Source organism: Gastrolobium bilobum, unplaced genomic scaffold, assembly GCF_033153095.1.
Source record: "Gastrolobium bilobum isolate Gb01-03AN ecotype WA unplaced genomic scaffold, APGP_CSIRO_Gbil_v1 utg107211, whole genome shotgun sequence".
Classification (NCBI taxonomy): domain Eukaryota; kingdom Viridiplantae; phylum Streptophyta; class Magnoliopsida; order Fabales; family Fabaceae; genus Gastrolobium; species Gastrolobium bilobum.
In genome coordinates, this window is record NW_026896910.1 from 9,669 (window position 1) to 21,307 (window position 11,639).

The window sequence follows — 11,639 nt, forward strand, 5'->3', positions numbered from 1 at the left end:
AAAAAAAGAAATGGTACAGAAAAAATAAAGCACACAAAAAGGGGAAAAGATAGCACAAAGTGGAAAAATTTATTATGATCCCCGTATTTGAGGTCCTTCCAATAAGAATGCAACACTTGTATTTTTTTTCTTTTTTACTCTCTCCAATACAGAGAGAAAGAAAAAAAAAGAAATGGTACAGAAAAAATAAAGCACACAAAAGGGGAAAAGATAGCACAAAGTGAAAAAATTTATTATGATCCCCGTATTTGTGGTCTTTCCAATAAGAATGCAACACTTGAATTTATTTATTTCTTATTTTTTTATTTTTTTTTCTCTCCAATAGAGAGAGAGAAAGAAAAGAAAAGAAAAGAAAAGGTACAGAAAAAATAAAAACACACAAAAAGGGGAAAACATAGCACAAAATGGAAAAATTTATTATGATCCCCGTATTTGTGGTCCTTCCAATAAGAATGCAACACTTGTATTTTTTTTTCTCTCTAATAGAGAGAGAAAGAAAAAAAAGAAATGGTACAGAAAAAATAAAGCACACAAAAAGGGGAAAAGATAGCACAAAGTGGAAAAATTTATTATGATCCCAGTATTTGTGGTCCTTCCAATAAGAATACAACACTTGTATTTATTTATTTTTTATTTTTTTATTTTTTCTCTCTCCAATAGAGAGAGAGAAAGAAAAGAAAAGAAATGAAATGGTTCCAAAAAAATAAAAACACAAAAAAAGTGGAAAATATAGCACAAAGTGGAAAAATTTATTATGATCCCCGTATTTGTGGTCCTTCCAATAAGAATGCAACACTTGTATTTCTTTTTTCTTTTTTTTTTCTCTCCAATAGAGAGAGAAAGAAAAAAAAGAAATGGTACAGAGGAAAAATAAAGCACACAAGAAGGGGAAAAGATAGCACAAAGTGGAAAAATGTATTATCATCCCCGTATTTGTGGTCCTTCCAATAAGAATGCAACACTTGTATTTAATTTTTTTTCTTTTTTTTTCTCTGTCCAATAGAGAGAGAAAGGAAAAAAAAAGAAATGGTACAGAAAAAATAAAGCACACAAAAAGGGGAAAAGATAGCACAAAGTGGAAAAATTTATTATGATCCCCGTATTTGAGGTCCTTCCAATAAGAATGCAACACTTGTATTTTTTTTCTTTTTTACTCTCTCCAATACAGAGAGAAAGAAAAAAAAAAGAAATGGTACAGAAAAATAAAGCACACAAAAGGGGAAAAGATAGCACAAAGTGAAAAAATTTATTATGATCCCCGTATTTGTGGTCTTTCCAATAAGAATGCAACACTTGAATTTATTTATTTCTTATTTTTTTATTTTTTTTTCTCTCCAATAGAGAGAGAGAAAGAAAAGAAAAGAAAAGAAAAGGTACAGAAAAAATAAAAACACACAAAAAGGGGAAAACATAGCACAAAATGGAAAAATTTATTATGATCCCCGTATTTGTGGTCCTTCCAATAAGAATGCAACACTTGTATTTTTTTTTCTCTCTAATAGAGAGAGAAAGAAAAAAAAGAAATGGTACAGAAAAAATAAAGCACACAAAAAGGGGAAAAGATAGCACAAAGTGGAAAAATTTATTATGATCCCAGTATTTGTGGTCCTTCCAATAAGAATACAACACTTGTATTTATTTATTTTTTATTTTTTTATTTTTTCTCTCTCCAATAGAGAGAGAGAAAGAAAAGAAAAGAAATGAAATGGTTCCAAAAAAATAAAAACACAAAAAAAGTGGAAAATATAGCACAAAGTGGAAAAATTTATTATGATCCCCGTATTTGTGGTCCTTCCAATAAGAATGCAACACTTGTATTTCTTTTTTTTTTTTTTTTTCTCTCCAATAGAGAGAGAAAGAAAAAAAAGAAATGGTACAGGAAAAATAAAGCACACAAGAAGGGGAAAAGATAGCACAAAGTGGAAAAATGTATTATCATCCCCGTATTTGTGGTCCTTCCAATAAGAATGCAACACTTGTATTTAATTTTTTTTCTTTTTTTTTCTCTGTCCAATAGAGAGAGAAAGGAAAAAAAAAGAAATGGTACAGAAAAAATAAAGCACACAAAAAGGGGAAAAGATAGCACAAAGTGGAAAAATTTATTATGATCCCCGTATTTGAGGTCCTTCCAATAAGAATGCAACACTTGTATTTTTTTTTTCTTTTTTTCTCTCACTAATACAGAGAGAAAGAAAAAAAAAGAAATGGTACAGAAAAAATAAAGCACACAAAAGGGGAAAAGATAGCACAAAGTGGAAAAATTTATTATGATCCCCGTATTTGTGGTCTTTCCAATAAGAATGCAACACTTGAATTTATTTATTTCTTATTTTTTTATTTTTTTTTCTCTCCAATAGAGAGAGAGAAAGAAAAGAAAAGAAAAGAAAAGGTACAGAAAAAATAAAAACACACAAAAAGGGGAAAACATAGCACAAAATGGAAAAATTTATTATGATCCCCGTATTTGTGGTCCTTCCAATAAGAATGCAACACTTGTATTTTTTTTTCTCTCTAATAGAGAGAGAAAGAAAAAAAAGAAATGGTACAGAAAAAATAAAGCACACAAAAAGGGGAAAAGATAGCACAAAGTGGAAAAATTTATTATGATCCCAGTATTTGTGGTCCTTCCAATAAGAATACAACACTTGTATTTATTTATTTTTTATTTTTTTATTTTTTCTCTCTCCAATAGAGAGAGAGAAAGAAAAGAAAAGAAATGAAATGGTTCCAAAAAAATAAAAACACAAAAAAAGTGGAAAATATAGCACAAAGTGGAAAAATTTATTATGATCCCCGTATTTGTGGTCCTTCCAATAAGAATGCAACACTTGTATTTCTTTTTTCTTTTTTTTTTCTCTCCAATAGAGAGAGAAAGAAAAAAAAGAAATGGTACAGGAAAAATAAAGCACACAAGAAGGGGAAAAGATAGCACAAAGTGGAAAAATGTATTATCATCCCCGTATTTGTGGTCCTTCCAATAAGAATGCAACACTTGTATTTAATTTTTCTTTTTCTTTTTTTTCTTAGTTTCTCTGTCCAATAGAGAGAGAAAGGAAAAAAAAAGAAATGGTACAGAAAAAATAAAGCACACAAAAAGGGGAAAAGATAGCACAAAGTGGAAAAATTTATTATGATCCCCGTATTTGAGGTCCTTCCAATAAGAATGCAACACTTGTATTTTTTTTTCTTTTTCTCTCTCTCCAATACAGAGAGAAAGAAAAAAAAAGAAATGGTACAGAAAAATAAAGCACACAAAAGGGGAAAAGATAGCACAAAGTGAAAAAATTTATTATGATCCCCGTATTTGTGGTCTTTCCAATAAGAATGCAACACTTGAATTTATTTATTTCTTATTTTTTTATTTTTTTTTCTCTCCAATAGAGAGAGAGAAAGAAAAGAAAAGAAAAGAAAAGGTACAGAAAAAATAAAAACACACAAAAAGGGGAAAACATAGCACAAAATGGAAAAATTTATTATGATCCCCGTATTTATGGTCCTTCCAATAAGAATGCAACACTTGTATTTATTTTCTTTTTTCTTTTTTTCTCTCTATAATAGAGAGAAAGAAAAAAAGAAATGGTACAGAAAAAATAAAGCACACAAAAAGGGAAAAAGATATTACAAAGTGGAAAAATTTATTACGATCCCCGTATTAGTGGTGCTTCAAATAAGAATGCAACATTTGTATTTAATTTTATTTTTTCTTTTTTTATTCTTTTTTCTCTCTCCCATAGAGAGAGAAAGAAAGAAAAAGAAATGGAACAGAAAAAATAAAACACACAAAAAGGGGAAAAGATAGCACAAAGTGGAAAAATTTATTATGATTCCCGTATTTGGTCCTTCCAATAAGAATGCAACACTTGTATTTATTTGTTTTTCTTTGTTTTTCTTTTTTTGTCTGTCCAATAGAGAGAGAAAGAAAAAAAAGAAATGGTACAGAAAAAATAAAGCACACAAAAAGGGGAAAAGATAGCACAAAGTGGAAAAATTTATTATGATCCCCGTATTTGTGGTCCTTCCAATAAGAATGCAACACTTGTATTTATTTATTTTTTATTTTTTTATCTCTCCAATAGAGAGAGAGAAAGAAAAGAAAAGAAAAGAAAAGAAATGGTATAGAAAAAATAAAATCACACAAAAAGAGAAAAATATAGCACAAAGTGGAAAAATTTATTATGATCCCCGTATTTGTGGTCCTTCCAATAAGAATGCAACACTTGTATTTTTTTCTTTTTCTCTTTTTTTTTCTCCAATAGAGAGAGAAAGAAAAAAAAGAAATGGTACAGAAAAAATAAAGCACACAAAAAGGGGAAAAAATAGTACAGAGTGGAAAAATTTATTATGATCCCCGTATTTGTGGTCCTTCCAATAAGAATGCAACACTTGTATTTATTTTTTTATTTTATTTTTTTTTCTCTCTCCAATAGAGAGAAAGAAAAGAAAAGAAATGGTACAGAAAAATTAAAAACACACAAAAAGGGGAAAATATAGCACAAAGTGGAAAAATTTATTATGATCCCCGTATTTGTGGTCCTTCCAATAAGAATGCGACACTGTATTTATTTATTTTTTTTCTATTTTTTTCTCTCCAGTAGAGAGAAAGTAAAAAAAGAAATGGTACAGAAAAAATAAAGTACACAAAAGGGGAAAAGATAGCATAAAGTGGAAAAATTTATTAAAATTATTGTGATCCTCGTATTTGTGGTCCTTCCAATAAGAATGTAACACTTGTATTTATTTTTTTTTATTTTTTTTATTTTTTTGTCTATCCAATAGAGAGAGAAAGAAAAAAAAAGAAATGGTACAGAAAAAATAAAGCACACAAAAAGGGGAAAAGATAGCACAAAGTGGAAAAATTTATTATGATCCCCGTATTTGTGGTCCTTCCAATACGAATACAACACTTGTATTTATTTATTTTTTATTTTTTTATTTTTTTTTCTCTCCAATAGAGAGAGAGAAAGAAAAGAAATGGTACAGAAAAAATAAAAACACACAAAAAGAGAAAAATATAGCACAAAGTGGAAAAATTTATTATGATCCCCGTATTTGTGGTCATTCCAATAAGAATGCAACACTTGTATTTATTTTTTTTCTTTTTTTTTCTTTTTTTCTATTTTCTCTGTCCAATAGAGAGAGAAAGAAAAAAAAAGAAATGGTACAGAAAAAATAAAGCACACAAAAAGGGAAAAAGATAGCACAAAGTGGAAAAATTTATTATGATCCCCGTATTTGTGGTCCTTCCAATAAGAATGCAACACTTGTATTTATTTTTTTTCTTTTTTTCTCTATGCAATAGAGAGAGAGAAAGAAAAAAAAGAAATGGTACAGAAAAAATAAAGCACACAAAAAGGGGAAAAGATAGCACAAAGTGAAAAATTTATTATGATCCCCGTATTTGTGGTCCTTCCAATAAGAATGCAACTCTTGTATTTATTTTATTTTTTTTCTCTCTCCAATAAAGAGAGAAAGAAAAAAAAACAAATGGTACATAAAAAATAAAGCACACAAAAAGGGGAAAAGATAGCACAAAGTGGAAAAATTTATTATGATCCCTGTATTTGTGGTCCTTCCAATAAGAATGCAACACTTGTATTTCTTTTTTCTTTTTTTCTCTCTCCAATAGAGAGAAAGAAAAAGAAATGGTACAGAAAAAATAAAGCACACAAAAGGGGAAAAGATAGCACAATGTGGAAAAATTTATTATGATCCCCATATTTGTGGTCCTTCCAATAAGAATACAACACTTGTATTTATTTTTTTTTCTTTTTTTTTCTCTCTCCAATACAGAGAGAAAGAAACAAAAAGAAATGGTACAGAAAAATAAAGCACACGAAAAGGGGAAAAGATAGCACAAAGTGGAAAAATTTATTATGATCCTCGTATTTGTGGTCCTTCCAATAAGAATGCAACACTTGTATTTATTTATTTTTTATTTTTTTATTTTTTTTCTCTCCAATAGAGAGAGAGAAAGAAAAGAAAAGAAAAGAAATGGTTCCGAAAAAATAAAAACACAAAAAAAGTGGAAAATATAGCACAAAGTGGAAAAATTTATTATGATCCCCGTATTTGTGGTCCTTCCAATAAGAATGCAACACTTGTATTTATTTTTTTTCTTTTTTTCTCTATGCAATAGAGAGAGAGAAAGAAAAAAAAGAAATGGTACAGAAAAAATAAAGCACACAAAAAGGGGAAAAGATAGCACAAAGTGAAAAATTTATTATGATCCCCGTATTTGTGGTCCTTCCAATAAGAATGCAACTCTTGTATTTATTTATTTTTCTTTTTTTCTCTCTCCAATAAAGAGAGAAAGAAAAAAAAACAAATGGTACATAAAAAATAAAGCACACAAAAAGGGGAAAAGATAGCACAAAGTGGAAAAATTTATTATGATCCCTGTATTTGTGGTCCTTCCAATAAGAATGCAACACTTGTATTTCTTTTTTCTTTTTTTCTCTCTCCAATAGAGAGAAAGAAAAAGAAATGGTACAGAAAAAATAAAGCACACAAAAGGGGAAAAGATAGCACAATGTGGAAAAATTTATTATGATCCCCATATTTGTGGTCCTTCCAATAAGAATACAACACTTGTATTTCTTTTTTTTTCTTTTTTTCTCTCTCCAATACAGAGAGAAAGAAACAAAAAGAAATGGTACAGAAAAATAAAGCACACGAAAAGGGGAAAAGATAGCACAAAGTGGAAAAATTTATTATGATCCTCGTATTTGTGGTCCTTCCAATAAGAATGCAACACTTGTATTTATTTATTTTTTATTTTTTTATTTTTTTTCTCTCCAATAGAGAGAGAGAAAGAAAAGAAAAGAAAAGAAATGGTTCCGAAAAAATAAAAACACAAAAAAAGTGGAAAATATAGCACAAAGTGGAAAAATTTATTATGATCCCCGTATTTGTGGTCCTTCCAATAAGAATGCAACACTTGTATTTATTTTTTTTCTTTTTTTCTCTATGCAATAGAGAGAGAGAAAGAAAAAAAAGAAATGGTACAGAAAAAATAAAGCACACAAAAAGGGGAAAAGATAGCACAAAGTGAAAAATTTCTTATGATCCCCGTATTTGTGGTCCTTCCAATAAGAATGCAACTCTTGTATTTATTTATTTTTCTTTTTTTCTCTCTCCAATAAAGAGAGAAAGAAAAAAAAACAAATGGTACATAAAAAATAAAGCACACAAAAAGGGGAAAAGATAGCACAAAGTGGAAAAATTTATTATGATCCCTGTATTTGTGGTCCTTCCAATAAGAATGCAACACTTGTATTTCTTTTTTCTTTTTTCTCTCTCCATAGAGAGAGAAAGAAAAAGAAATGGTACAGAAAAAATAAAGCACACAAAAGGGGAAAAGATAGCACAATGTGGAAAAATTTATTATGATCCCCATATTTGTGGTCCTTCCAATAAGAATACAACACTTGTATTTATTTTTTTTTCTTTTTTTCTCTCTCCAATACAGAGAGAAAGAAACAAAAAGAAATGGTACAGAAAAATAAAGCACACAAAAAGGGGAAAAGATAGCACAAAGTGGAAAAATTTATTATGATCCTCGTATTTGTGGTCCTTCCAATAAGAATGCAACACTTGTATTTATTTATTTTTTATTTTTTCTCTCTCCAATAGAGAGAGAGAGAAAGAAAAGAAAAGAAAAGAAATGGTTCCGAAAAAATAAAAACACAAAAAAAGTGGAAAATATAGCACAAAGTGGAAAAATTTATTATGATCCCCTTTTTTGTGGTCATTACAATAAGAATGCAACACTTGTATTTATTTATTTTTTTTCTTTTTTTTCTTTTTTTCTCTGTCCGATAGAGAGAGAGAGAAAAAAAAGAAATGGTACAGAAAAAATAAAGCACACAAAAAGGGGAAAAGATAGCACAAAGTGGAAAAATTTATTATGATCCCCGTATTTGTGGTCCTTCCAATAAGAATGCAACACTTGTATTGTAACACCCCGTAGTACTCCGGTTGTTAACGTACATGATATTTAACATTCACAGCGGAAGACTTTATTTGAAAAGGAATAAAGCATCTTATAAAAATACGAGTAAACTTTTTCCAAAACATTTCATAAAAACATTTCTAAAAACGTTCACGTCAGATACTGCGAAAGCGTAAATCTAAATATACATCTACTAATTAATCCCATGAGCCAGTATTAGTGGCCATTGACCATCAAGATATGACATCAAGTGTCATTCCTGACGGAGTCTCACGGACAGCATAACGGTTGTATTTCGGATAACTAGAAACATGATTCTACACATACAGATAACCTAATTAATACAACAATTTAAACAGATAGCTTGCAAGTCCCACACGGACTGCAATCCCCTTAATGGGTCAATACAACTAATAAGGCTCCATGCCCAAATTAACTGAATACATGCATCAAGTCTATATTAATTCGAAGTATAAAAGTATCAGTAAATAATCCATGGCTCTAAGAATACTATCATGAGCCTAAATAAATACATACAATAATCTCCATAAAATAATTAAGCATGTTAACAAGTCTACATGCCAACATCAAATCTAAACATAATATAAAATCATCAGCTGCATCATCAACTACTCCAATGCGGGGGCCTTGCCCCTAGAAGCATCACCACTACTCTGGGTACCTGAAATGATGTCCCCAAACGGGGTAAGATAACAACATCTCAGTAAGCTCAAGGTTCATAGAGGATCCTCTAACCCCTGAGCCCACTTCCTGCATAACAAGTCAGATATAAAGCATATAATACAGACATACAGCATAAACATAGCATCATCATATCATCCTTGTGTAACCCCAGGGTCAAAGCCATAGACGGTTACACATGTGTGACTTCCAGGGTCAAGCCATAGACAGTCAACACAACCTCAGTATGAAATAGCTCCCAGAGTCAAGTCATAGGCAGCCTACATACCATGATCACTGGCCAGGATCCTCATAACATATATCATCAGTGCATCATCATAACATCAAGATCATATAACATCTATATGAATGTGAATGAATGCACATATACATCATACCATATACTTTCATACAATATAACCATAATGCCCACCATCATGGTGGGGCCTCAAGAGAGAGGAGTCAACTAGAACTAGGAGCTTACCTTAGGGAGCTTAGCACAAGCCCACACTCCAATATAATACGTATGCTCCAACAAAATCCTCAAGTGCACGGTTCTCTAGGCACACCTAGAGTAGGAACCATTCACATCATTAATTACATATTAATTAATCAAGTCATATCCACGACTTAATCATTTAATGATTCCACTTTTCATACTCATATGCCAATAATATGCCCATTACAAGCCTAGACCAATTATTACTTATTACATATTTTAGTGCATTATTACAAGCCACTTTAATCTTCAATTACTTACATAGCTTAGAATCACATGCAAGGCTCACTTAGATTATTTTCAACTCATCCAAGTCATATTTATGATTATTATAAGTTACTAAGGGTTCCCCTAAGCCCACTTAGCTTAAATATCACTTTTACGGTTTTTCCACAACTGTACATGCTTCTGTTTTCTAGTTACTGGGCGTGAATCACTTGTTATAAAATTCTCATCTTTTAGTATGTTAATATAGACTCAATTACCTTTCCAAAAAGGTATCATATGCCTCATTTGAAGTTTCCTAGCTCCGGTTATCACCATTTGAAGTTGGACAAACAAAGCTGTTTGCCAACTCCGAACAGGGCCCTAAACATCCTTTACCATTTCTGCGATTATGGAAATTATACTAAATAATTTGCTCTAAAAGTTTTATGTAGACAACTAGACACCTTTATCTTTAATTAGACATATTATGAGCCTAATTTGAGTAATAATTGAGGGAGAAAAAATTCATGGAAGTGTCAGCCATGTACAGCGCCCCTGCACATGCCTCCCTGTGCAGTCCTCACTCAAACGAACATACAGAATGGAATATATCTTCAATTGATACCAAATTTTGACACCACGTAGATAAGATCTCAATCTTCAATTTGATATAAGGAACATCCCTATATGACCTCTGTGGAGGAAGATATGCTCTCCCCAATGTTGCCTAAAAACTGGTTACTTAGCCTTAAATGTGTTTACTTAACAAACCTTAATTACTTTTGATTATAAATCCTAATTCACATTAATTCTTGGATTTTTCTATTATTAAGTCACATTATGAAATATCCTTAGTCCCATTATGTCATGATACTTAAATTTTACTAATTATTTAATTAGTGTACCTAAACCTTACTTTAGTCCAATTTTAGAGTTAAATCCTTGATTACTTTTGTTAATTAATCTTTACCCTTAATTAATCACCTAATTCATCATCTCCTTAATTTTAACACAACTAAACCCTTATGTACTTTATGGGGCAGATTTGATTAGCTATATTAATTAGGATTTTTAGCCATTATTAATCATGATTAGTGAGTTTTACTTAGAGTTAACCCACCTAGTTAATCTTTCTAATCATTTTTCCACACTTAACAACTTAATCACATTTTTTTGTCATCAAACCCTATCCTTACATGATATGGCTGAAATGTTCATGGTCCATTTTTGAGTTCATAGTCATCTTTTTACATGAACATCACTCAAAGGTCCAAAGGTGGCACCTTTAGTCATCCAATCCATCATTCCATGGTTCCAAACACACACACACTTAAGAATCATCATCAAACCATGACATTACGAAATTTTAAACAACATTCTCCTCATGAACATATCAAAACCAAGGCACTCAACAAGAAAAAGGGAGGCTTTTTGGTTCATATTTCCCAAGTGGGAGCTTACATCTTCAAGGTTTCTCCTTTAGCTCAAGTCTCCACCTTTTTCCACCAAGAACACACCTTTAGGCAAGCACACACCTTCATGAACATGCTCATGAGTTAGGCTCAAGAACATAAGAAGAAAAGATGATATTTTTCATGAAAAAAATTTAAGAACACTTACCCAAAAATCAAAGGAAACAAGCAAGCAAGTGTGATTCTTCAAGAGAGCTCAAGAACACAACTCCATAGCCTTTGCTCTCCACAAAACCATGGCTGTTTGGGATGATAAGGGACACGAAATTTTTGATTCACACCATGAAAATGGTATGGTTGTGAAGAGGAGAGTGAGGGGAACAATCTTTGTGAAGGAAGTTTGGTGGTTTAGAGAGATTTAGGTGAAGAAATCTTAGAGAGAAGTGAGAGAGTTTTCAAAATTTGAAACTTAGAGAGAGAAGGAGGTGAAGGGGCTGCTGATCAGAAATGGAAGGGAAGGAGAGGAGGGTGCCCTAATGAGGGGTGCCATGTCACTTAAGTGATATTCGTCCTTTAGTGAGACCCGGTGTAATTTTTAACTGATCCGTCGTCAAATTTTTACCCGAAAACTCTCAAGACCCTAACTTTAAGTACTTAACATTAATTTTGTCTAATTATCATGTTCATAACTTAAAAATTTGATTAGTAGGTCACAGATCCACTAACAGTTGTTTAATTGCACTGTAGTCTTTACCGGTGTTCTTAACTGTACCCGGATTTCATAATCTTCTTAACTTTAACATTTTTGGTCTAATTATGACTTGTTAGGCATATATTGGTCTTTTTTTCTATTTTCTTATCTTTTTCCTGTTCCGGGATTCTACCGGAT

The 11,639-nt window shown here is 31.0% G+C and overlaps 1 long non-coding RNA gene across 1 annotated transcript; it reads right to left on the reverse strand.

Moving 5' to 3' along the window:
- Positions 1-8,422: 8,422 nt before the first annotated feature.
- On the reverse strand, positions 8,423-11,279 carry LOC133302778 (uncharacterized). The gene is made up of 4 exons (XR_009750384.1): positions 10,959-11,279; positions 10,800-10,873; positions 9,117-9,201; positions 8,423-8,633 (listed from the first exon to the last, which is right to left on the reverse strand). It is a non-coding gene; the product is annotated as an uncharacterized LOC133302778 (long non-coding RNA).
- Positions 11,280-11,639: the final 360 nt, after the last annotated feature.